Source organism: Amphiprion ocellaris, chromosome 15, assembly GCF_022539595.1.
Source record: "Amphiprion ocellaris isolate individual 3 ecotype Okinawa chromosome 15, ASM2253959v1, whole genome shotgun sequence".
NCBI classification, from domain to species: Eukaryota; Metazoa; Chordata; class Actinopteri; family Pomacentridae; genus Amphiprion; species Amphiprion ocellaris.
Genome location: NC_072780.1, coordinates 17,908,214 through 17,935,476, shown reverse-complemented (window position 1 = coordinate 17,935,476; position 27,263 = coordinate 17,908,214). Strand labels below are relative to the sequence as shown.

The following is a 27,263-nucleotide window of genomic DNA, read 5'->3' as shown; positions in this document are numbered from 1 at the left end:
AGAATAAAACTGACAACAGAGACTAACGGCTTAGATCGATGAGACTCACCAAAAAATAAATGGCATTCATGTTTTGGCAAAATGTTAACAGGAGCTGAAGTTCAGTTTGTTGCTTTCAGCTGTTTGCAGGCGTCTGAGTTTACAAAGCACCTGCAGTATCAGGCAGCAGCAATTATCCACATGAGGGTTTCCAGTGTAATGGAGGAACAGCAGTAATTTCAATAATTACTTACTAGTATAATATTATAATTACACTCACTAGGCTATTAGTTATTTGGATAGTTTAACAAGCTGCTGTTAGTTTTGAAGTAGTCTTTTGATTATTGGTAGTGCATTATTATGCATTATTCATACATAATCTGCATTATTACGTATAACCTACTGTCCAATCCGGTGAGAACACACACTGTTGTTGTCTTTCACTGTTGGTGGGTACATCTAAATGCTGTCACTTTATCCATTGATTGAGGCAGTAATGTTATGTACTCCATGTCTGAAAAGGGCCTAGGTACATTATTTTGTATTTTATTACTCCGCCAAAGAGGTGGAGCCTCAGTGGAGTTATATGAAGGTCGGCGTTGGTTTGTCTGTCTGTCTGTCTGTTCGCAACATTACTCAAAAACAGAATAACAAGTTGGGAGGAAATTTTCAGGGAAGGTCAGAAATCACGCAAGGAGCAATTGAATAGATCTTGGCAGTGATGCGGCTTATAGTTTGGATCCATGGATTTGCTAAATATTTCTGTACCATTGCAAGATAGCATCACGGTGTCACTGTAGCTATGACAACAAGTGAACACTACATCAGCTGCCTGCGATCCTACTACAAATCCACTGCTGTGGACTTATCGGAACTTATCCATTGAAAATGATACAAGGAACAATTGATTCAATTGTGGGGGTGTTTCTGATTTCCATCAATTCCCGCCACCCGCTACATATTTAGGTCATCCATACATAACATAGAAATGCATAACACACGCCTGTGCTCACCGCAAGGTCATTTTGTTTGCGGGTACATCTATATTAAATGTCCACATTCTATCGCGCCATGACTTCTGGCACAAAGTTTTTCAAGATTTCAGCTGTCGGAAATGATACAACGACTAGGCTGGCCTTAGTGGAGTACTGCGCTCTTTGATTGCTTTTCTTGTGTCCATGGCTACCACATTCACTATGTTTTAGCACTGGATGCTTTAAATGGTGACAATAGTGACTCTGGCTTCATGAAATTGAGTTATAATTCTGTGTGCAAACTTACTTCTTCTAGATCAGTAATTTTCCTTTTACTTAAGTATTTTTAACACAAATATTGTATGAAAGGAAAAGTCACGTGAAAAAACTAAAGCATAAACAAAAAATAACCATGTGAGAACGGGCCAAAGGCCAGTTTATGGTTTCTGCACTTTGAAAGCAAACCAACAGTCATACTATAATAGGTATTCGTCTATGCAGACTGCCACATTGGCCCTCATGTTGAACGCATAAAAACACACAGTGGGTGTTTCTGAAAGGCTGGCTGTGACTTTGCATCTCTTATAGGATACAGCAGCTGCTTACAGATTGAACTGTAGCGCCATGTGAACTTCATTATTCCTGATGTTACTCCTGCACAGTGGGTGAACTTGGTGCGGCATTTCTGGAGAATTTAGAACCATATACAAACCAAAATACCTTCCAAGTCTGGCAACAGCTACTTTTAATGCTCTTTTAAATTTGTAATGATAAATTATAACACTACGGATGATGGAAGATTTATCCTTTTAACAAACTTTTGTTTTAAGCACAATTTGTTTTCTTGGCACATGTGCTGTTAGCAGCCTTACAGTGCCATTACAAAATCTGGACTGCATGCAGAGGTCCGCAGAGGGATCCATATATAGACCCTTGTGAGCTTGGGTATATTACAAAATGTATGTTATGTGAACTTTGGGGACCTGCAGACACAGAAAGCATAAATTGGTTGTTAATGTGCTGGTTTGCCTGCAGCTGCAGCAGCACAGAGTTCCATGTCTGGGGAGGTGATCCCACATTCAGCACTCAGTTGTCTCTGTGTGACAGTGACACGCATTAAATGTTCGGGATGGTGTTATTATGGGGTTATGGTCAGTATGCTCTACCTGGCAGAAGTTTAAAAAAATAATAATAGTTGGCACTTGACATCTCTCTTAATTAATCACCAATTGAATGCACAATGCTGTGAGCTGGTCAGGTGACCCTTGTTGCATGACCAGCAGGTGCATGCTGGTCTTCCAGCTGGACATTTAATGAGGAACTTCAGCCTTCAGTCTGGCGGTTCCACCTTTCTGCTGTTTGTGACTGTTAATCCGTGACTGCAGAGAGTCTTTCAGCTTCAACATTCACAACTTTGAGGAGTGCAGTGCAGCTGAGAGGCTGAATAGACCGAATGAACAGGAACAGAAACCCAGAAATGGCTCCCTGAGCACAGTGAATGTCATTAAAACTGCCATTCAGATAAAGATTTTTGTAACTCATTGTAAAGAGAAGAACTGTTCTGCAGCCACTGACGAGTTTATATGTTGATACATCTGTGTGTCCACTGCTTTATACTGGTGTTAATTCTGCAAGAAGCTGCAGCAAAAACAGGCCTTAATATTGCACAGGCTACTTGCATTCTCACTTATTTTGCAAATTTTATGCATGTCTGTTTGTGTTTTGCCCTCTTTCCTGGTTAATTCTAGTAGGGCTGTATCCCACTGAGGGTAGATGTCTTTCTAATCAGATATGCAGATGCTGCAAATGTTTATCTAAAGAAGCAAAAAGTGAAAGCATTTGGATTACGATGTTCTGTGTCATGGTTGTCACCTGTGAATAGCATAGTGATGTATTTCTGGTAATTCTGATAATGGCCTTCTGATGGTTTACTGCCTTTTATTTAATTGTCTAAAACTGTATGTTCTTAACACGGTCATAACCTGACACTTCCCCCATTCTGTGATTCTCAGTTTATGTTACAGTCTCTCTGTGTGACATTCAGAAAACCCTTGTTATTAATGACACCAGAGGGCTTTAAGTGAACTGCAGTTAGCTTTCTTCTCTGCATGTAGGCGAGAATATTCTTGAAATCCGTAAATGATGTGATGTACAACAAACGGAACATGACTGAACGCACCATGAAAGATGAAGTAACTACTAGTGCTGTTCTTGTTTTATAGTTTGATTGCATATATATTGCTTCACCTGTCAGTAGTGAAGGGAGAAAGAGCAGCGTAACATGTATTTTAGGAAACTGTCTACTTTTCCAGGTCAGTTCAGATAGATTTAAATTTCAGGTAACCTTGCTGTGGCTCGGCAGCCACACTGTCAGCATGAACACCCAGGTCTACTTTCCACCCACCAGCACAGTGAACCACAGATTTATTTCTGCTGTTGCATCAGCTTGTTATACCAGTGACAACCTCTCTGAGCAAAGGTGGGCTTCATCTTAAGAAAACTTTCTTCTTAAATCTCAAATAAGACTCCAGCTACAAGAACTTTTCCACTGACATAAACAATGTATTAAACAGAGGCAACAATGGCAGATTTCATAGAGGATTTTAACTGGAGAGCACTTTGGTCACCTCGAGTGTTGTAAAGTGCTCTATAAATAAATTTTGATTGATTGATTGATTGATTGATTGATTGATTGATTGATTGTCTTGAAACCTGAAACACTTTCCTAAAATCACAACAATGTATTTCGTTGATCTTAGTCATGATTTGTACATCTTGCTTGAACTTAACAAAAGCCTCCAAAGTCAGAGAAAACCATGGCCTGATGTTTGTTCCCCTCCAGTCGCTGTTTATCACATTTAGATCTTGTTTGATGAGCAGATTTAGGGTAGAAGTAGCGAAGAAGACACAAATACAGCGACTTGACTGTAAGTGGACTAACATCTCTGTCTTGAAATCATATCTGCTCTTTATTGAAGGCTCAGTTGTGGGTGGCCGGGCTCCTGCCGAGCTTGTATCTGCGCTGGAGATGCAGGTGAAGTGCAGGGCAACGCTGCCGCCATTGTATTTCCTGAAAAGATAAATATCCAGTTACATATCCGGCTCTGTTCAGGGATTTTCCACGTGTCATGGAGCTTGGGTCAAATGAAACAGTGGAAAATGCTCTGACAAGTATCATCAATGTGTTTCTTTTAGTTGTTTCTTTACTCCAGCCCCCTGTCATTGGAGAATAGTTACTGCTGGGTACTGTCTATTTCCTGAGGCTGTGTTTGTCAGCACCAATAACTGGCAGGAATGAACCCAAACTATTTCCTGTCAACTCAGCTGCAGTGAAACCATCTATAACCTGGATGCAGATTCTTAAACACACTGTACCTGCATTTGTTTGGTGTTTAGCAGCAGCGCTCTGAGAGGACAACAACAGACCCTGAACAGTTCAGCTCTGTAATAAAAGTTTACAGTGATGCTTGCAGTTCAGAACGTGTAAATTCTGAAAAACCAGATGGTAAGTCACAAGAGAAATATCTGGTTTAGGGAACATACAGAGCTTCTCAAGACAAAAACCTGTTCCTGGAGGTGTAGTTGTGATGTCTGGAGGGAGCTGTAGAAAGCAGAATTTAACACATTAGTCAAATCAGAGAATAGAACATCCTTTTGGCTATTTTAGCAGATTGTTTGAATTGGCACAGTGAACAGTAAACTGTGTGAAGGTGGAAGATATTTGTATTGGAATAAACTAACCTTAACAGTACAATAAAAATGCTACTTGCATGCCAGTGGTAGCTTTTGACTGTCTTTTTATTGCCCTGCTTTTGTTTTTGCTTTTGGCAGTGGTGTAGCCTTTGACAGCTCCTCGATGAAATCTACAGCATCATGTTTCGTTACTCAAGCCAGTTTTAGTTTTTTTTCTGGCTTTGGATTACCTTCTTGACTCATTGGAATTACTGCAACATTAAGATCAAGATGCATTTAGTTTCTATTTAATGCATCAAATTCATGAATTTATTTGTGTTTGTTTTGGATGAGTGCTGTAAATCACAATAATCTGCCTGGCAGAAGGAAGTATGATTTTGTTATGGGTGATCAGGTTTTATTGCTGTTGCTACATTCCTGAAACTAACAACTGACACAGTTTTACGGTATATAACTGTTCTAGGCTTATCATTACCCACAAATTAAAAATAAATAAATATCCATCTATCCATTATCTATGCACTGCTTAATCCTCATTAGGGTCATAGGGGGCTGGAGTCTATCCCAGCTGACTTAGGGCGAAGGCAGGGGACACAATGGACAGGTTCCCAGTCTATCACAGGGCTACATACAAAGACAAACAATCACACTCACATTCACACCTACAGACAATTTAGAATCATCAATTAACCTCAGCATATTTTTAGACTGTGGGAGGAAGCTGGAGAACCCAGAGAAAACCCACACATGCACAGGGAGAACATGCAAACTCCATGCAGAAAGATCCCAGGCCAAGACACGAACCAGGGATCTTCTAGCTGCATGGTATAAATAAATATGCTGACAAACTTACCTAATTTGTATGGAAATATAAATACACATTACCATTCAAAAGTTTGGGGTCACTTAGAAATGCCCTTATTATTGAAAGAAAAGCAGTTTGCTTCAATGAAGATAACATTAAAGGAATCAGACATACAGTCTAGACATTGTTAATGTGGTAAATGACTATTCTAGCTGGAAATGGCTGATTTTTAATGGAATATCTACATAGAGGTACAGAGGAACATTTCCAGCAACCATCACTCCTGTGTTCTAATGCTACATTGTGTTAGCTAATGGTGTTGAAAAGCTAATTCATGATTAGAAAACCCTTGTGCAATTATGTTAGCACATGAATAAATGTGCAAGTATCATGGAAAACATGAAATTGCCTTGATGACCCCAAACTTTTGAACGATAGTGTATGGTAAGATGTAAAATAAGTCAGTCCCTCCAGGATTTCGTGGGCATTTTTTGAGATTGTTGTGACCTAAAATGCCTGAATTTATGGAGATTGGTTGAATTCGCGTGAACATCGCAACATCGCGGATTCCTGGAGGGATTGATAAGTAGAGTGTGAATGAGTCAATGTTTTCAATCGGTAGTTTCAAGTCTCCTTAAATACAGCATGATGTTCATTAAGTACATTTTGTTCCCATTTAGAATAAAATAGATGATAAAGCGGGCATGTTTTTGGATGGGGCTACCTTGTGATTGACAGGTTGCTACTGTGCCACTGTGCACAGTGATGGGGGTCAGCATGGACTCTCTGAGTCTTTCGCAGTTACAGAATGCACTTATGCAGCAAGCTGTGTTGTGCTGTGTGTTCTGACACTTTCCTACCATGGCAGCATTAAGGTTTTCACCTGTTTGTGCTACAGTATCTCTCATATGGGATCAGAACACACAGATTAACCTTCACTCTCCACATGCATCAGTGAGACCTGGGTGACCATGTCAGCGGATGTCCTTTCTTGGACCGCTTTTGTTAGCTACTAACCGCTGTAAACCGGGAACACACCACAAGATCTGTTGCTTCGGAGATGCTCTGACCCAGTCATGTTGCCATCACAATTTGTCCCTTGTCAGAGACTCTCAGATCCTCACGCTGCCTAGTTTTCCTGCTTCTAATATATAAACTTCAAGAACTGAGTGTTCACTTGCTCCCTGGTATGTCCCACCACTTGACATGTGCCACTGTAATGAGATAGTTATTACCTTCACCTGTCAGTGGTAATGGGAACAAAATCACTAACTAGAAGAAGGTGTGTGTTTTCTAAAAGTTCTAATAAGTTCTTTTCCTGAACAGAGGTCTCAGACTCAAGTGGAAAAGACGAGCCAACACTAACAAAGAGTAAAAGAAACCTAACTACTACTAACTACTCAGAATAATTTGTTTTATCTACAACTTGCCTGAACACAGATCTGCTGGTCTTACAGAGGTTTTTCTGTCTCCAATTATTATCATTCAAACCCCTCCCACCTCATGCGATAGTCCAGTGGATGATTTTAATAAATAACTATTCATAGTGTGACCAGAGTTAAACTTTAAAAGGTCACCCCCAGACTGAAACCACCACAGAATACTAATGAAACCTGAGACAGGAGGAAGTGCAGATTGAGAGATATGAGCCATAAGTAATGGCAGACAAACTTGTCTCCTTTCATTAATGAGCCACAGACATATCAATCCCTAAACCTCTTCTCTTGTTAATTAGTATTTTAATATCAGTGACTGGTCTTTGGCTCCCATCCTGAAGAGTTTGAATCACACTTCAGGAAACAGATGATTATCACTGTCTCATCTGCAGGCCAGTTATGAGGCACCAACCTTTCTGTCAGTCTTATTTCCACTTTTCATGAGAAACGTGCACACTTTAAGCACCGTCTTTAGCTATTTTTGGAAATCACTTATTTGAATCATCATATCTTCTTTGAATTTTTTGTCTGACAGAAAAATTTTCTGCAACAGACATTAGTTATTGTCCACAGAAACATCCTGATGTTATATTTCACCTTAATAGCAATCTGTGGAAAAATTAACTAAACCCATTTACTGTACTAAAGTACTCTACTTCAACACAGTGTTGAGGTCCTCGTACTTGATTTGAGTTTTTCTAACTTGTCCTGCTTTATACTTTTAAGTTGGAAGTATAGCACGTTTCCAAGCACATCGTCTGTTTGAAAGACAATCTTGGTTTCTTTCAACATGGCTTGTTTCCCATTAACATGACTGCTGTGGCTCTGTGGTTCATGCTAACTTTGCACTCTTAACCTGCTGTTGTAGAGATTTGTGGAAAATGAAGAATTGCAGAACACAGCTTGTGAGCAGCGTTTAACAACACAATTTAGCATGAGCTCCCTGTAGCTTTCCAGAGAAACTGAATTTTACATTAATCATTTTCATTCCTCCCTGCCGGCTGACATAATCACCAGAATATTCATCTGCACACATCATTTGTTTCCATATGTGTGGCTGGATGTCACCGTAAGGATCAATGCAGAAAGACAGCAGGACGTCCTGTAGGACAGCATACGTTGGAAAACTGGTGGTGTTCCTGTGCTCATCGCTCTGCTAGCGATTTAGGAGGAAAGCTGTTGCTGCAAGAGTGGGACCTGCTGATGACAGCTGTGGAACTGCAACTAACTTCCTTAAGAAAATATACTGGAAGTTCATGCTAAATGCTAAAACTGGAAGTGGTACCTTTTCTAGAATGTTGTTGGTATAATATTGTGCATTAACAGTTGTACCTTGAGACACCATGTGCAGCTCTGAGAGACCTGAAGCACACATAACCCCCCAAACCATACTATGGGCACCGAATTTCACTTGCTCAGATGATGGTACTTTTTCATCTGAATAGTTATGGTCGTTTTGACTGTTGGGGGTTAGAAATAAGTAGAGAGAGCATTCATCAGAGAAAATCCAGTTCTCTTAGTCTTTTGGAATCAGAGTTATGTACTTCTTTACAAAAGCCAGTCTCCTTTTTCTTGTCCAGTTCGGTGAGTCACGAGGTACGTTGCCTCTTGTAAGCTTTCAGCCCCAATGCTTCTGTTAAATAACGATGCACAGAGCTCTTAGAAACATCTTCTATAAGATTTTTCAGCCTCTGACTGAGTCACCGGCATGACTGGTGTCTTTTACCCTTGGCATTTCTCATTAGATCCTTTTCTCTTGCAGTTAGACCAGATGGACGTTCTGAGCGAGGCAAGTCTTTGAAGGATCCTCTTTTGTTGTACCTTTGCCACCACTTCTGCACCCAGCGGATACTTCTGCCAAGGGCATTTCAAAGAGCAATGGCCTGTGCACGAATCTCACACTGAAACAGCAGCTTTTCCACCCTTACTCTTGGCCATGGCAACAACACTTCCAAAATTTCGTTGTGAGTGAAATGCATTTTGGTCAAGCAAGAAATTTCTATAGGGGGACCTGACAGTTGATCAGACAAACAACCAAACAGTACCTGATTGACCAGGTGTAACCCATTTTGGACACAATCAAACATGTTGTCCAGTGGGGAGAATGAACTTTTGGGACACGGTGTACTGGAATTCACCTGTAGCACAAAAAGTTCATGGTGACTTTGTTTTATACAAACCATTTATTTAACCTATATTGTCATAATGCATTAATATAGCTTTAAGCACACCCAAACAGATGTTGGCAGGTATTAGAAATGTGAAAGCTGTAAATTGTCTTGCTATACAGCTAACAGGAGAGAGCAATTCACATTCTTTTTTTCAAGAAGCACATTGTATTCACGAATAAACAAAAAGAATCGGAGGTGTTATGGTGTAGTTATGACTCACTATCTCATTATTATAAGATATTTAATCAAGTGTTCGCATTCTTCCAATTATACAAAACTATGTCATGATTACAAGATGGCAAACAACAGACTGAGTGCTTCAGAATTTACAGGAAAATTCACAATTTTAGGATTTCTTCTGTAATCAAGTAATTCAGTGATAGCTGTCAGTTAATCTGAGGTACATAGCAAAAAGCAACTGTAAATGTAAAAACTGTAAAACTGTAAAAAACTGTGATGTTTCCCAAATTTAAACAATACCAGGCACAAAACAGGGCTGAAGTTGCAGTCCACACAGTAACTCAGAATCAGAATCAGAATCAGAATGAGTTTTATTGCCATTGTTCATGAGGTTCACAAACGAGGAATTTGACTCGGTGCAATGCTGCTACATTAAACATTTAACAAATAGTAGAGATAAAAATAAAGATAAAAATAAAGATAAAGATAAAGTAAATACTATAATAAAAGCTAACATCTACTATAATAGAAACTAACAACTAAGTACACTGTACAACAAAAAAGTGACTAAGTGAATAAAGTGACCAGTAGCAGCAGGTGGTGGGGGCCCCCACGTAGTGCAAATATTGTAGTGCAAAAAACAGTGGTAATTGTTGATGAGTCGGTGCTGAGCTGCTGAACATAGGCACGTGTGTGTGACGTAGAGTCATCTAGTATAACTGACTGTATACAGAGACTATAAGAGGATGTAGATGCCATGGTTATGAAATAGTAAGTCATAATCAGTTCTGCATTTGCACAGAAGCCCACTGCATATTTTCAATCTAGTAAACTTCATGGACAGTTTTTGTATCTTGTACACAGAACAATACTTTTACTTTTGCTCGTAGTACTGGCACTTTTACTCAAGTAGAAGAATGAATGCAGAATTTTCCTTGTAACAGAGTATTATACTATCAAATTGTGGTGTTGTTGCTTTTCCATAGAGGATGTTACTATTTCTTCCACCTCTCATGTCAGTAAACTGTTCATTTAATGTAACGTGAACCCGATGTGACGACATGTTGTTGGGTTCATGTTCTCTGAGCCAAACTTAAACACTATTCAGAACAAAACTGTGAGCATGACAGTTACATAATAAGAAAAGATGTTCTCTAAACACTGTGGAAGTAAACCACCTCATCTTTTACTTGTACGACACAGAGCAGATATACAAACTGTCCACTCGGTAAGACGGCTGCAGATTTTGGGAGAACTACACCGATTCAGCATTGCACTCAACTTATTCTTAGCTCTGTCAGTCTCACAGTGGAAAGTTTATTTTTTTTAAAGTTAGCAGAACACACTGTTACAGCAAGCCTGTTTCACACTGACAAAATGTCCTGTAGACCTGTAGTCAACCTTATTTTCCAAGCTGGTATCAAGAAGCCTTTTTAGAACTCAGTGTGACAAAAAGCAGAGACGTGTATTGACTTTAGATGTCACCACCTCAGCCCTGTGATGGTAGGAACTGGGAAGTCTTATAGCTACTTGGTACCATAAAAAATACTAAATGTTATCTTCATTTACAAAACTGTTTTTCTTTCAAAAATAAGGACATTTCTAAGTGACCTCAAACTTTAGAACGATAGTCTATATTGACAAAAACTGATCATGAGACATGGAGAGATTCTGCTGCTATTGAGTAAAATGGGTGATATTGTGATAAATCATGACTCAATGCAGCCCTCAGAGTCCCTCCAGCTGATCAGGTAGAGATGATGCTTCCTCCAGAGGAAACACCATCTCTTCCTCCTCCATTTTTGAAACCCTTCTCTGTGTACACATACTCGTCACAATGTCATCCATTGTGCAAATGGATGAATCGCACAATGTCTCAACAGAAGCATGAGGTTGAATCTAATCAAGTCATGTAAATGAGGCATATTCTTCAGTTGATCTGTTCTGAAAGCGGAAGTACAGTGTCTGTCACACCTCTGCTCAAAGGTGAACAGGGGAGACCACCCATGAGTTGTGATCCAAAATTATTTCATTTTGCAGAATTTAGAAGGAAATTACCTGAAGTGCAAACAAGGTAACTCCCAACCAGGTGGAAGCGAGAGGAGAGAGAGAGACTGTCTTACAGCCACCTGTTTCCACAGTAGAATCAGATCAGGTGAGCTGAATCTCCCTGATGTCTGGACTCCTCCCACCAGACTCCTGCAGGAAAAGGCTGCTCACACCTCCACCTCATGAAGAAGGTATTCCTACAAGCCCTGGTGCTGAAAAAGCAATGCTAATTTACAGTTTAATTTGGCATTCCACAAAAGGCCACCTTGTCCTTAATTTCCAGTCCTTTTAGCTCTGCTCTGCAGCGACACAACACACAGATTCCCCTCAGGTCTCATGTCTAAACTCTGGCTGTTTGAACACAACAGCATTAGTTTTATCTACAATTTCATTTAGCAGATGCTTTTATCCAAAATGACATACATCTGAAAGTAGATACACAAGCAAGGATCTAGTCAGGATATAACAACCTGGACAAGTGCCATAAAACAAGTTCAAGTTTTTGCAGTTTGCCAAGTGCAACGGTGTACAGTGAAATGATGGGTTTTTAGCCTTTTCTGAAAGACTCTGTAGATTGAACAGAGTTTGGTAACTCGTTCCACCACCAGGGAACCACAGATTAGAAGAGTCTAGCTATCGACCGGCCCTGTTGTGGTGGTTACAACTGGAAGTCAGTGAAGCAATCTGAACAGCGGGGTGACGTGCTGTTTTTGGCTGGTTGAAAACCAGACGTGCTGCTGAATTCTGGATCATCTGCAGAGGTTTGACCGTGCATGAAGGGAGGCCAGCCAGTAAGGAGTTGCTTTATCTCAGATATCTGTTTAAAGTAGCTCAACGTGCATTCATACAATGACAATACCCATGATTTGACTCAGCTGTCAACATTTCAGAGTCTTTTACTCCACAAGAAGCTAATGTTGCCTCGTCTGCAGCAGAAATGAGGAGCAAACTTCACAGCTTTGTGAAACTAATTTCCTTCTGACTGCCCACCCCCAGATTTTCAAACTTGTCTTCAGACCCATCTAATCCAACTTGACTCAACACTACTGGAGGCAGTTTATCAGATTTTTCATACACGCAGTCATTCCCAGCAGATTTGGATGTGTAGTTCTTTAATAATAACAGTGTTGAGCCTATAAAATAAGCACTCTGGGCACATTTGTATTCTGTGTCAATAATGAGTAGAAAGCAATTTATTTACTTTCTTTTGGGCTACGTTTCCCAGACAAGGTTGTTTTTATTGACTTCCTTGTAAATACTTGAGTTGCAGAGAATACCTGTGTTCTTGCCATCCTTTTAACTGCTGTATTTAAACTCCTGCGTGTCCCTCAGTGGTGAATGACACTGAAACCAGCAGAAAGCCGAAACAGTCCCATCAATAAATAACGAAATAAACTCTTTGTCACTCGTGTCATTCAAGAGCGCAAGTCTTTGTCCAAAGCAGATCCTGAGGCTTTATCCTACTTCAGCGAAGGTCAAACAGGTCTAATGACGCTGTCCTGTGGGGAGTCGAGCTCCACGCGCAGCGAGGGAAGTCTTTCTAGAATACTGAAATGAAGGTCAGCTTTCTGGGCCGTCGTTTCCCACAGTGACCATGCTGCCTGGGGAGGAGGAGATGGAGGATGCAGCGCAACGCGACCGCTGCACAGTTACGCAAGACCAGAGAAAGTGCAACAACAGCATTGAACCCTGGCTCAGAGAGGGGAAAGTGCCAACGGTACACAAAACACAAAAGAGAGAGAGAGAGAGAGAGAGAGGGAAAAGAGAGGGAAGGAGAGTGGGAGGATGTGGGGGAGGAAAGGGTAATTCAATCACATCAGTGTCCTCATTCGCAGGACAGAGAGACACAGAGCCCGAGTTATGAACAACTAATGAAATAAGCAAAAGCTGAGTCAGATGTTTGCCTCGGTCTCACTCTCAGGGAAACAAGAGGTGAGACAAGGAGAGGTGTGGGCAGAGAAACCACCAGGACAACGGCTGGCCAGACAAACACAGAACTGTCCTACAGTAACTCCTCCCTCACCCCTCTGAGCTGAAGCACACATGCATTATTACACGCAAAAAAACACAATATCAGGCCTTAAACATGCAACGCTCTCAGCCTTCAGCTTCAGACTCTCGTACTCACTTCCATGATCATCCTCCTCAGGTTTGTGGTGGGATTTCCAGCGCTGGATGTTTCTCTTCTCTTCAGATGAAGTCAACACAGCAAAACCCAACCCATTGTTGGCAGGTCAGTTAAATGTAAGAGAGATCCACTACCAAGATTTACCAAAAAGCAAGTCAGGGCATTCACAGAAAGGACAGATGATGTGTTTGCGTCAAACAGAACTGATGGTAAAATGGGAAAAAATGACCTTGTTTACGTCTACAGTACTGAAGTCATTTGTGTGGATGACAGTACAACACATCCATTATTTGGGCTCACTCAGCTTGACCAGAGGTCTTTGGTCAGTGTAAGGCAAGCTTCATGTCAGATACTCATAATTACAACTTACATTCTGATGTATGTCTGAAACTGTTTTTAGAGTAACTTTGATTTGACACGAATGCATCATTAGAGTTTCAGCTGAATTTGATAATATGATTTAGAGGCGGATTCTAGAGGGAAAGGCGGACAATCTAATAATAATTCATTAATTCCTTGGGGGAATACAGAGAATGCTTTATTTTTATAATAAAACAAACATAATTAACAATTTGTCTGCAAAAAACACTAACATTTAAAGTCTTAGTCAGGTTTTTATTTTGGTAACACAGAGCAAACCCCTAACATCACATCCTATATTACCTATTGCTTTCAGAAATTGAACTTACTTGAAAAAGGGATGAATAATTATGGATTTTTGGCTTTCAAAAAATTACAGAACCCATCAGATTTTGCAATCACAGCAGCATGCGTGTAATTCATCACTGTAATCACTGTTTCCTTTCATTAATTGATTTTATAGGCTTTATATTCCCCTCAAGGCTATAGTAGCTTCAGAGATTCCACATGAAGACATAAACGTGTTTTCTCCTCCAAATCTGCCAGTGCAAGTGAATGAAAAATAAAAATAGTATTTTGTTTTACTTTTTTTTTGGCATATATGTAACAAAGACATCTCGTCATGCTGTGGTTACTGACATGTCTGAACAAGTGAATATGTTTTCAAAGCTGTAGTTTCCTATTCAGTAATAAGACTACATAAATCACCTGGAGCCCTTTTATGAGTATTTGTGCACACTATATAAAAGATAGTGATGCCACCATTGGCTTGTTACCATTTTGGAACTTTAAGTTTGGAATTTTGCCATCTCAGTCTTTTGAAACCAGATGTGGTGAGTGAGGGGGAATCTACATCTATTGTGAACTGTGAAATACAAGGTGGTCCAGCCTAAAGTATACTTTTATGACTCTGCCAAGGAGGTGAAGCCTCGGCAGAGTTATGCGACGATCGACATTGGTTTGTCTGTTTGTCTGTTTCAGGGAAGATCAGAAATGACACAAGGACTATCTGATTAGATTTTGACAGGAATGCAGCTGATATTCTGGATGCACAGATTTGAAAAAGCAGCATGGTGTCACTGAGAGGAGTTACTCGTAGATAACGTACACATGCACAACACACGCCTGTGCCCAGCGCAAGGTCATTTTGTTTGTGAGTGCATCTATATTAAATGTCCACATTCTATGTTGACATGACTTCTGATCATCAATAACTAATAAACAAATGCTGCATTTCTGACAAAGCCGTATGGGGGAATGAACAGCTTTGATGGAGTACTGCGCTCTCTGAGCGCTTTTCTTGTTCTAAATAGGATCATAATTTACCAAATGACCACCAGGCTGTATTGGACGAGATTTGAAATGAGAAACTGAGATCATAAAATCATTAGTTTTATGTTTACTGAGGGATCAAATCAAGTGAGAATTTGGATCATTTTTTCATAAAACTCTATATCATAGAACTTTGTTTTCCAAGCAGAGGAGCTGCCCCCCGCTGGCAGGTTTAAGGCACTTCGGCAATGGCTTAATCATTTTTCACTTCTCCGATGTTTCATTTGCACTTGTCCTTCCACTGGAGACCCATCTCTGGCCAGAGAGTTTGAATGCATTTGACTACGCCTTCCATTTATGAATAATTTTAAACTCATGCTGAGCGTAGAAAATTATAATTCCACTCTTGCCATCCTCCAGTTGCATCTCATTCTGCGTTTGATTTGTTATACCCCGCTGTGATTCCTTCTCCTCCTCTTCATTTATATGCCAGGGTGTGATGTCTTGGCAGCAACATTCATCTATAAAATATTCCTTTTAATCAGACACACAACTTTCAACTTTTGATATGCAACAGCCTCCAGTTTGTGTTTGCAACCTTTCCATTCAGCCCTGAGTCATATTTGTACATTCTTTGAAGAGGTGCTAAATTGACTGTGATGTTCTAATCCCATTGTGAAATCGCTCATTTCACATACACCTTCTGTCTTGAGCTTTACTGTACAAACGATTCAGCAGAAGTGAATGTGGTGAGCAGAGAGCACACACTGGGCCACGTCAACAGAATATCCGTTGCCTAAATGACTAAAGGCTAATGAGACACGATCATCACACGCTACAGTGGCTGATTAAGAAGCTGACCACCCTTGAAAACCCTCTGCTTCACATTCCTCATCCAAAATCCAGCATGGCACAGACTGTCTCAGGAAATTGTTGCTGCTCCGAGCACTTACACGCTCCCTTTGGGAATGTGTCGTTTTTGATTTTTCTGTTGGGGTGGCGCTGGTTACGCAGGCCAGCTGTCCCTTCACCGAGCAGCCAAACTGAGTCTGGAGAGACCACCGACTGTGAGTCATCTCCAACCTTTGGAGATAATAAAAAACCTTCCCCCAGTTCCCTCAAGCTCTGTGAGGTGTGACAAAGTATGGCTGATGTCTGGCTCAGATGGTGAACCTCAGACTGTGGTGTGTGTGTATGTATGTGTGAGTGTGTGTATGCCTCCTATTAAAAACAGTGAGGTTACAGTAAAAAAAAACGTACATAGACAAACCATTAGTGGAAAAGGTTGTGTGACAGTGCTATAGAAACAGTCTTTGGGAATACATCATGATATTCACTGATGTTCAGCTGGGAAACCTTAAATCCTGCTTTCATGTGGATGTTTCTTTGACTCATACCTCCCACCCAAACATTGTTGCAGACCAAGAACAACAGCAGCCCCAACGCCAGCAGCTTCTGCCGAACAATGTTCCCTGCCACACTGCAGAAGTTTCCCAGAAATGGTTCAAGGAACATGACAAAGAGCCCAATGTGTTCACCTAGCAACCGAACTCCACAGATTCTAATAAAATCAAGCATCTGCAAGATATGCTGGACATGTGTGATCCACAGAGGCCCCACCCCACAACCCACTAGACCCAGAAGATCGGCTGACAACAACCCAGTGCCACCACACCGCAGGACCATCCTGTGACAGTTCAGAGCTGTTTTATTGGAACCTACACAATTTTAGGCTGGTGGTGTTAATGTTGTGATGAGATCAATGTACAAGAAATGTTATAAAGCAACACTCTGCTGGAGTGACTAAAAATTGCGGCAGATGAAAACATCAAATCTATTCTGAGCAATGATGAGACTGAAACCTGCCTCAGTTCAAAGTATAAAACCAACATTTAAAGTGTTTTTTTCATCTTATTGTAAATGTATGTTTTCCCAGAGATGCATCATGGTGAACTGATAAATGTGTTCATAGATGGTGTCCCATTCATTACCAGCCAACACAGCTGTCAGGTCAAGACCTTTACCTTCCTGTTGGCTACCTGCACACATTGATGTATTCTCAATTCTTCAGCCACTCCTTTTCTGGTAATTGTGTCTGAGGGGAAAGAAAATAGGTTTTTGGGCCAGTGGACTGGTGTTCTTAAGTCATCTTGTTGTCTTCCTCTTCTGCAATTCATCAAAACTTTTGTACATTGCTAGAATTAATGGAAGTGCAAATAATTTGCATTTTTTATACATATTTTCTGAAAATTCTAGTAAATTAATCCTAGATTTTGATGAAAATTTCCCAGATAATAAGAAATTCAGTTTTGAAAATATGACTAAACATAGGGCAATTTAAAAAGTCAAATCTAGCCGTGAGTGGACAGTACGACAGGTTGTTACTGACTCTGGGTTGACCCTATGTTGGTATGCTGCCAGGAATGGAAGCAATTTCTTCTTTCCTTGTTATGCTAGTATCATGACGCACATCCACCTCCCCAACATTTCCCTCACATACATCATGGCACTTGAATAAATTAGGTTGAAATAAACAAACAGGCTGTTCATTTTTTTCCGAAATATTGTTGTCTAATTCCAATCGGTGTGAATTGAGAAGACTTAAAACAAACGGGATGTACACTACTAGTTTCTTATTTTAGCTTAACTGCCAACATACACCTGCTTGTATATATATGTGAAAAAAACTCGGCAACAGTAACCATGCAGGGGGCGTATGATGACCCAGAACACTAGAATACATGGATGATGAAGACTATGACGACAAGGATTCTGATGATAGATAGAGACCCGTCACTTCATTACCAGGATAAATGATGTGGTATGACGTGATATGGTCAGATGAGTCATCCTTCACCATATTCTCAACAAGTGGACGAGTGCGCATGTGGCCACTTCAAGAGAACGTTTCATGACTGATCCCTTGAACCCTACCGTGAGGGGATTCAGTGGCTCTATTATGCTGTTCAGGGCATTTGACTGACTTGGTTTCAGTCCACTTGCCCCTCTAGACTGAAGGATCAAAACAAATCAATACAAAGTTATTGTGAAAAATCACCTTTGTCCTAAGCATTTCTATACTGATTGATCTCTTTCAGGATGACAATGTCCTCATCCATAGGGCACGAGGGGTCACTGTATGGTTTGATGGAAATGATGTGAATCATATGTCATGGACTTCACAATGTATGGGAGATTTTATGGACATTATGGATTTTATGGATTTTATTGCATGTTACTAGGTCAACATGAAAGATATTGTTCTCCAAAACCATCATCAAAACACTAAATGAGGGAATATCTCCTGGGAGAAAAGTATTCATTTCTCCAGTAGAGTTTCAGAGACTGCACTGAAGGTGTTATGATAACATGTGGTGGCCTAACAGCGTTTTAAAACACTTTATGATACATTAGTACATTTCTAAAAATTAGAATATTGTGAAAAAAAGTTTATTTTCCATCAGTTATTGAAAAAAATGGAAAACTAATATATAACCTAATATATTCTAGTTCCATTACATGCATATATTTTAATCAATATCTATGATCGACAACTCAAAACATCTCACAATATTAGAATATTTCGTTCAGAAGAGCAGGCCACAGAAGGTCATTGCTGAAAGAGTGCTGTATCAAAACATATGAATATACAGTTGATTGTAAGGGGGAAAAAACTGGAATGACAGCAGCTGTGAGAGGATTGTCAAGAAAAGTTGATTCAAAAACTTGGGAGAGCTTCACAGGGACTGTGGCTGGTGAGTGTTTGTGCATCAAGAGCCACCAAACGTGGAGTCTTCAGGAAAGAGGTTACAACTGTTGCATTTCTAGTATCAAGCTGAAGTTAGTAGAATGTATCTGGACTGAGGACAAAACGACTTGGACTGATGCTCAGAGGTCAAAAGTCCTCTTTTCAGATGAAAGTAAATTGTGTATTTCATTTGGATATCAAGGTCCTAGAGTCTGGAGGAAGAGTGGTATTGTTTCGTTGTGTTTTAATCAATTCAAGGGCCAATGTAGCGTCTACCAGGAGATTTTACAGCACTTCCTGCTTCCACCTTCTGACAAGTTTTATTGCTGATTTCTTTTTCCAGCAGGACTTACCAGCCCTACCAAATGGTTTGCTGACCGTGGTATTACTGTGCTTGATTGGTCGACCGACTCACCTGACCTTATTGTCAAGAGGATGATGAGAAACACCCAACCCAGAAATAGAAATGATGAGCCGAAGTCAAGTACTGAGTGTATAAATAAATAAACTTTTAAGAAGATGGACATTTCTGTATGGTTAATCCTTTTTTGATTGGCCTAAGGAAATATTCTAATAGTGTGAGATACTGGAGTTCTGATTTTCATGAGCCATAATAATCAAAACTGAAACAAAAAAGGTCAAATTTTTCACTTCATATGTAGTGAGTATAGGGTGCATGAACATTTACCTCTGAATAAAATTAACTTTTCGACAATATTCTAGTTTGTTTAATACAGATGCATTAGTGTGTGTGTGTGAGAGTGTGTGTGCATAAGAGGTAAGGTGACACATATATGATGATATATGTGACATATAGTGCAATAATGTGCAATAAGAAAACCAATAACATTCTCAAAGGTCAAGTAATAACCAGGTTCAAAAATGGACACAATGTTAGCACCATAAATTTTTCTCCATTTCTCTGCTATTTCAAGAGAAGAACATGAAGATAACGAATCTTGATCTTTCATAAAGACCACCAGTGTAGTGCTATATCACACCCAGAATGATGGTCTACCACAGAGATTACTGTACAATCAGTATTTTATCTACTGGGACCACATATTACAGTGACATATATGGGTCATTCCAGAATTGGAGGACATTTTACATCCCACCCATCAAATTTCAAATAATCCATGTACAAAATACGAAAACACGCAGTTGTTGTGTAAATATACCAAATCTAAAAAAAAAATAGAAGAATGTTTGAAAATATTTTTTAAATACCAAATAAGTCCTGAATTCCCCCTAAAATGCCATTTTTTCTCTTGCCCGAACCCCCTGAGGACGAAATTGAATCTCAGATAAAACAGTTAAAATTTAATTCAAATCTCCTTTGTTGGTATTATTTTTTTCATTGTTGTCCCTTGTATTTGTGGGAGCATTTTTTTTCAATCAACATAATATTTTAAATAATTATTATGCATGGAACGTGTGTCCCACAACAACCTTGTTAGCATAACTTTTTTAGCTGGTAGAAGAAGAAAACAGTGAATCACGTGATACGCTGGCATTAACATCGTCAAACAGTTTTCCAAAAGAATGGGGAGATGTTTTTCATATTTTCATAAACTCGTCAGTCATTTGAATGTCTCATTCTACTTCATATTATCAGTATAAGACAAATTCTTTTTACATTTTTTCCCTCAGTAAGTTCGTCCTTTAGGTCAGCAGTTACAGCTAGCTAAATATCTGGCTTCTACTAATGAGAAAAAGCTAGCATTAGCATGGATTAGCTACCCCGTTACTGTGATTAGAGTAGGGTTAGCGAACAACAAATAAAACATGGAATACAAATTGCACCATTGACGTGTAAGCTGAGCCAATCAATGCTTTGATAATTTATTTCCTACTATTGATTAATATGTAGCAGAAAATTGTAAAGGAGAAGGTTTAAGGGTTCTTGTTTGTGACCCCTCTCCAGAGCTCATGTCCCATAACTAGAACAGGAACGTTGCGCAGCGAATATTACGTCTATTCCACACACAACGTGGAACAGCATCGTTCTGTGTTGTTACACACGTCCATCTATTCTACTGACAGAGAGAGAGAGTGAGAAAAAGAGAGAGAGGGCAGTAGGAGGAGGGATGTGCGCAACCTCGGTGCCAATGGGCGCAGCGCTATCTAATTAAACCCCTACCACGTAATCCCAACGACACCATCCCCCCGTTTAAATCCACTCCACCGGCGCACACCACTTAAACACGCTGTCCTCCGCTGCTGTCCCGTCCCCTGGAGGAGAGAGAACGCCAACAGCAGCAGCAAGCAGCAAGCAGCAGCAGCAGCACCATCTCTGCTGCCTCTCGCCTGCACGGTAACATGGTTTGCAGGGTTCGGCTGCAGTAGCCAAGGGCCACTCGGTCAGTCACTCAGCCAGCCAGCCAGTCGGCGTGTGTGGATGTGTGTGAGTGTGTATTGAGAAACAGAGAGGAGATCTCGATCCAGCGCACCGGGAGCTCCGGAGTGAGGCGTCCAGAGCGAGCCGAGCATCCCCGCATCTCTCCCCGGCTGTCCTCCACACAGGTCCCGCAGCAGGGAGACCCTACGTCCCCGGCCAAGACACTACCTCGCTGTACCGGGTAAGGAAGAAGGCATGATGTTCGCATGCATTTGAAATGTTCAGCCTATTTGGTTATCCCCGTTTACCAGTTCTGTATTATAACGGATCCTGCAGAAGCGGCGCAGACGCTTTTGTTTACCCGCTGAAACTGTGCGTCTCCCGGCTGTGTGCTGACAATTAGCCCGCCTGAGCGCAGAAACATTCCTCCGCAGTTTATATCGCCACACACTGGGACAGATGTTCAGTGTTATTGTGCTGTTCTCGGGACAGCACACTTACATAAAGGGAGGAAAGCAGTATTTTGCGCAGCCAATCGTGTGGCAGCAGTGTAGGCCTTCCATTTTTTATGAATGATCTGAACGCGGGACAGGAGGAGAGGATGGATGCGCATGGTGGTGCTCTGGATCTTCCTCCTGTCTCTGCTCCGAGCTGCACTGAACTCCTCCATAACAGAGCGAGACAGCTTTTCACTTTCTGCTTTATTTATCACCTACTGGCGATAAAACACACTCATTTCCTCACAAGTATCTTCTTATAAAGGACAATAAATAGGTTGTTGTTTTCATTGGTTTTCAGTATGAAGTTTTTAGAGATTCCAAACAAAAATCATCCTTTTGTTTTGTTGCAGCTACATAATTTCTCACGTTTTTTTTTTAACTTATATAAATAGTAGTATTACTGTAGTATCATCTTAATGATCCAAAGTGTGAAGTTGTTGAGTCTTGCTTTGCCTCCGGTGTGCTCACATGCAGCACGACTGCACAAACAGTCCACACCCTCCTTTAGCCGCTATCTGCACATCTCATGTATCACGTAAAACATGGCATTTCATCCATACTAGAGATATGAGAGATGCTTCTGTCGCGGATCGCCACTAGTGTTGGGGACTAGATAAATTAGAAGCAGGGGGCCGAGTGGCTCTGAGGGGTACGGAACATGTCATGTTAAATGATCATCTGCCACTGAGGTGTTCAGGACCTCTGCTCTGCTTTTCCTTCAGATAACAAGTCTGCCTATGCCCGCCCCACTGTAAACATTTTTATTTATTTATTTATTTATTTATTTAACCAGGTTAGTCCCATTGAGATCAGAGACCTCCTTTGATCACATATAACACTTGCACACAGACAAGGTATACTATAATGATTTCACCAGAGCTTTAAACTCATTCAGTGCAACAAGGGCTTGAAGTTGAAGTTGAGATTGTAATTTATTCCAAGCATCAGGTGCAGAAAACCTAAATGCTTTCTTGCCCAGTTCAGATCGTATTTTGTTGACGACAAATTGCAGAGTATCTATATATTGGAGATTGTGACTTCCATGTTTCCTTGTTAAAAGACAAGACAAATAGGAAGGAACATTACCCAGAATGGTTCTGTAAATAAACACCAATGACTGAGACGTCGGGCACTTAAAGACGTCCAGTTAGCTTTAGAATGGAGCACACAATGTGAGTAAGGGGACCACATTTGGTAATGAATCTCAGACATTTCGCAGAAGCCTTCATATACAACACATTTCCATAGCCAATTACAAGCAAAAAGGTTGTTTCCACCAATTTCTGTTTCCCAAACATCATACATGTTGTCCTGCCACGCAGCTGTTGCACGCCTTCTGAGTAATCCTTTCAGATTTAACAAGTTTCTGTCAGGCGTCAAGGGCCGACAGACGTGAAATGTGTGCCGAAAGTCACGTGCCGTCCACTCCGGAGTATTTAAAGGAAGCACATGAGTGGCAAAGATTCACCGTGGTTATTCTCTGGTTCTCTGGTAATAATGAAAGGAACGATGAGAGGGCCAGCGATGTGGCTGCTGTTGGCCCAAGGTTAATGATGGCACGGCCGTTACAAAGTGATCTGTAGATTCGAGGCTCGTGTCTTAAGGAGATGTGCTCGACTCTATTTGTTTGGGCTGAGGAGCCGACAGAATCCTGCTGCTCACGCTTTGCTGGGATGAGGCGGCATTTAGCCTTCATGTGCTAATGCTAGTCTAGTTGTTACATAAGAAGATAAATGTTCAGTGGAGCACTACACTCTCTGCCACTTGGACTCATAAGCACACCCGCCTGCACACACACACACACACACTCACTCACTTCTAACTTGTATGTATACATATCAGAGGAGGTTGTAACCCTGAGGCATTAAGCACTTCACAAATGATAGATGCCGTAGTCAAGGTGCGCTTCAATGGTGCAGGTGAGTTGTAGAGTGGAGCGGTTTTATCTTTTACTCTCTTCAGCGGTTGTTTCATGCATTTCTCCTGTGCGTATAGTGGATTTCTTTCTCTTTTTTTGACACTGCAGGCTCTCACATTAATAGGAACAATGCAGCTTTGCTCATATAGGTGACCTTGCATTCATGTGATGCCGCGAGAAATTCTTGACAAGATGCCCCTGACCGCCCGTACGCATTGAATACATAAGTACACAGCTGCAGAGTCACTTTGAATTAAGGTTTCTGTCGTGTCACGTGAGCGCAGGTCAGATTTTATCATGCGATAGAAACGCATGGGCTCTTTCTTCCAGACACACATGTGAAACCTTTGAGTGTTATTGATGCTGGAAACTTTGGTAGACCCGGAGTGGCCTCCAGAGCCACGTGTCGGGTTAAATTCCCTCCACAGAGGCCTGCTGTTTGTACGTCTTCCGGCAGCATGATGGATATAAAAGGCCAGTGGAAATTTCTGAGGATAACTCTAAGGGCTTTCTGGAAAAAAAAAAAAAAAATCATTAAGAGATTTACTTCAATGCTCTGAGTAAAAAGGATCTGTGGTTTGGTGGTATGACACAGTAATGGGGGGAAATGGAAATGAATTTGTTTATCTTTTAAGAGAGTTATGTTACAATTCAATTAGTTAATACTGAGTAGCCACTTTCTCATAAAACATCGACACCACGCCTTTTTGAAGGCTGTTTGGTATTGATGTATTCGAGACTCCTCACCAAAAAATATGCACCGTTTTTTGTTCAAATGATGAATTATGTTTATGTTTCTCCAGACATGTGACCTTTCAGATGTAAATGACAGAGGTGGAAGTCATGTAACGCTGTGGCACTGCTGAGCGTCACACTTTGACAGCAGACTGGGATTTGCTTTCCATCTCTGACCGGCAGTTAAATTATTTCAAAACCTCTGAAAATGTTCACATAGTACATATTTAATTTAAAAAAAAACATTGAGAAATTCCAAAAATTTATACATTAAGATTGCGTAGGTGTGTTGTAATCTGATTGAACTGATACTGATTTAACTGCTACGCAACCAAAACTGTCCTCAAAAGGTTGATTCCAGACGTTTAGAAGCTCCAATAGGTGCACAGAAATGCATGACATCATCTTCTTCCAAATGAGCCCCACCCACTTTACACCGGTGAGAAAAACAGAAATACAAAATATGTTAATGTGAAACAACCAAATCTGCTTATACCTGACTGAAAAAAACATACCTGACTAGTTACAAATCACAGGTAATAGCTGATCAACACTGATGGATAAATGTTAAAAAGTTACCAAAAAAAATCAATGACATTTGGTGTTAGAGTTTATGTTATTCTGAATTTTAACAGTAAAGTTAAAATATTTTCTACAAGAAATTTTGGGGAAAAAAAACAGAGATCACACCCTGTTTTATTATCTCATTTAGGTCAGCTATGAAAACACCGGATCCTACATTTCCCATAGTGCAGCGCAGTAGCATCTTGCTTTTCAAATATGAATTTCTGTCAGTCCCAGCATGTCATGCAATGCAAACTTTTGTTAAAGAATACACTACCGTTCAAAAGTTTGGGGTCACCCAGACAATTTAATGTTTTCTTGCAACACTTTTATTCATGTACTAACATAATTGCACAAGGCTTTCCTAATCATCAATTAGCCTTTCAACTCCATTAGCTAACACAATGTAGCATTAGAACACAGGAGTGATGGTTGCTGGAAATGTTCCTCTGTACCTCTATGTAGATATTCCATTAAAAATCAGCCATTTCCAGCTAGAATAGTCATTTACCACGTTAACAATGTCTAGACTGTATTTCTGATTACTTTAATGTTATATTCATCAAAAAAATGCTTTTCTTTAAAAAAAAAAGGACATTTCTAAGTGACCCCAAACTTTTGAACGCTAGTGTAAGCCAATAAGAATTAGCCTGTTGACATCACTATATATCATTAGCACTGTTTTTAGGTATGACGATTTTTGATTCCAAGCTGAGTAGTACGTCTTCGCTAAACTTCATGTGTAGAATCAGTACAATGTCCCTTTCATAAAATACAGAATATATAATTCATTACACCAAGTCAATATTCAGAGATAGCTTGAGGTTTGGAAATAGTGGCATGCTACATATTCACAATGAAACTGGTGGGAATTAGCTACTTAAAAACCCATGTTTTCATGCTTGAAGCCTTCTGTCTTTGTGACTGTGTTTTCATGTGTTGGGAAGTGGGATGAGCGGGATGAGTGGGATGCGGTCTGTGTTTCCCTATAATCTGCCCTGATCCTACTGGGGAGGGGCATCTCGCGCCTGTCAGACATCCAGTCTGATAATGTCTGCGATAAGCAGAGAGAGCAGCCGCTCTGCTGGAGGTAGACAGCTCAGAGACACTAAAAACCGAAGATTTCACCAATGACTCTGAGGTGACGCTGGATTTAGGCGAGAGCTCAGTGTCAGTGGTGCGTTTGGTTGTTTGTCAGAGCATCGCTGCTGGGTGTATTGGCACGGGAATGCTGGGTGTTATTCTTTTGTGAATATCACACGATCACATGATTGATCCTACTACAAATCAACTGCTGCGGACTTATCCATCTTACATTATACAAAGAACAGTTGATTAAATTGTGGGGTGTTTCTGAGTCCCATTAATTCCTCCCACCTGCTACATATTTAGGTCATGCAATTCGGTATCTGTACATAACCTACACATGCATAACACACACCTGTCCTCAGCGCAAAGTCATTTTGTTTGAGGGTACATCTATATCAGGGCTATTCAATTAAAAATTGACTCGGGCCGGATTTTCAGACTAAGAACATGAGCTGGGCCGGATGTTTTTAGCAGACAGTGAGCAAAGTTAACCATTTAAAATAAACACAAACAGATCAGATAACAAACACACTGGATGTTTATAAACGTATTGCCACATCCAAAAGGACATAAACACAATAGAAGAGCAGTACTTAAACTAAACCTGTGCTGAAATACTGCTTCTTTAAATTTTACATTTCAAACACACAACTTCAACACATTTTGATAGGTAAATATAAGCACAGGTTAAGGTGCATATGAACATAAAAACTAAGTGCAGATTAGAAACACCCTCTTTTGTTTTGGTCACATCTCAAAGTGCATTAAAAAGTAACTTGCTTAACAGTAACTTTTCAGAACTTGAGACATTATTCTTCTTTTGCAATAATAAAAAACAGAGTTTGTCCCTGTCCATATTTGGTCTCATCTGAGACAGTCACATCTTCAGTGCATATAATCAAAAAAATAAACAGTAGGCACAGTGATAGTTACTATCCCTTTGAAACGAAATAAAGCTGACATCAAAGTGCATAATAAAGTGCAACTAAATGAAATAACTGTCAAAACAAAATGTCTTTCTTAAATATTAAAGTTATCATAAGTGACCAGAAAATAGTCACATAAATACATAAAACTACCTTTAGTGTCTGCTACAGCACGCTGCTTTGTTGCACTTACCATGTCTCGAAGACATCTGTGGCAAGAATGTTTGACGTGTCAGACCTGTTTGATAGCAGATGTCACACTCGTCTTAACTTTATGGTCCGTTAAAACTTCATCCACGACAGCCAACATGCAGTCCTTCACAGTTTCTGAGTCTGTGAACGGCCTCTTTTTCGTGGCCCTTTCCTGAGCTGTGCAGGTCCGCTTCATTGTAGTA

The 27,263-nt window shown here is 40.3% G+C and overlaps 1 protein-coding gene across 1 annotated transcript in view; it reads left to right on the top strand.

Annotated features, from left to right (window-relative positions):
• The first annotated feature begins 20,935 nt into the window (after positions 1-20,935).
• The window catches only part of hpca (hippocalcin), a 53,336-nt gene continuing 47,008 nt past the window's right edge, over positions 20,936-27,263 (top strand). Inside the window, exon 1 of the mRNA XM_023263836.3 lies at positions 20,936-21,377. The gene's annotated coding sequence lies outside the window, so the exon portion shown is untranslated. The remainder of the gene's footprint in view (positions 21,378-27,263) is intronic.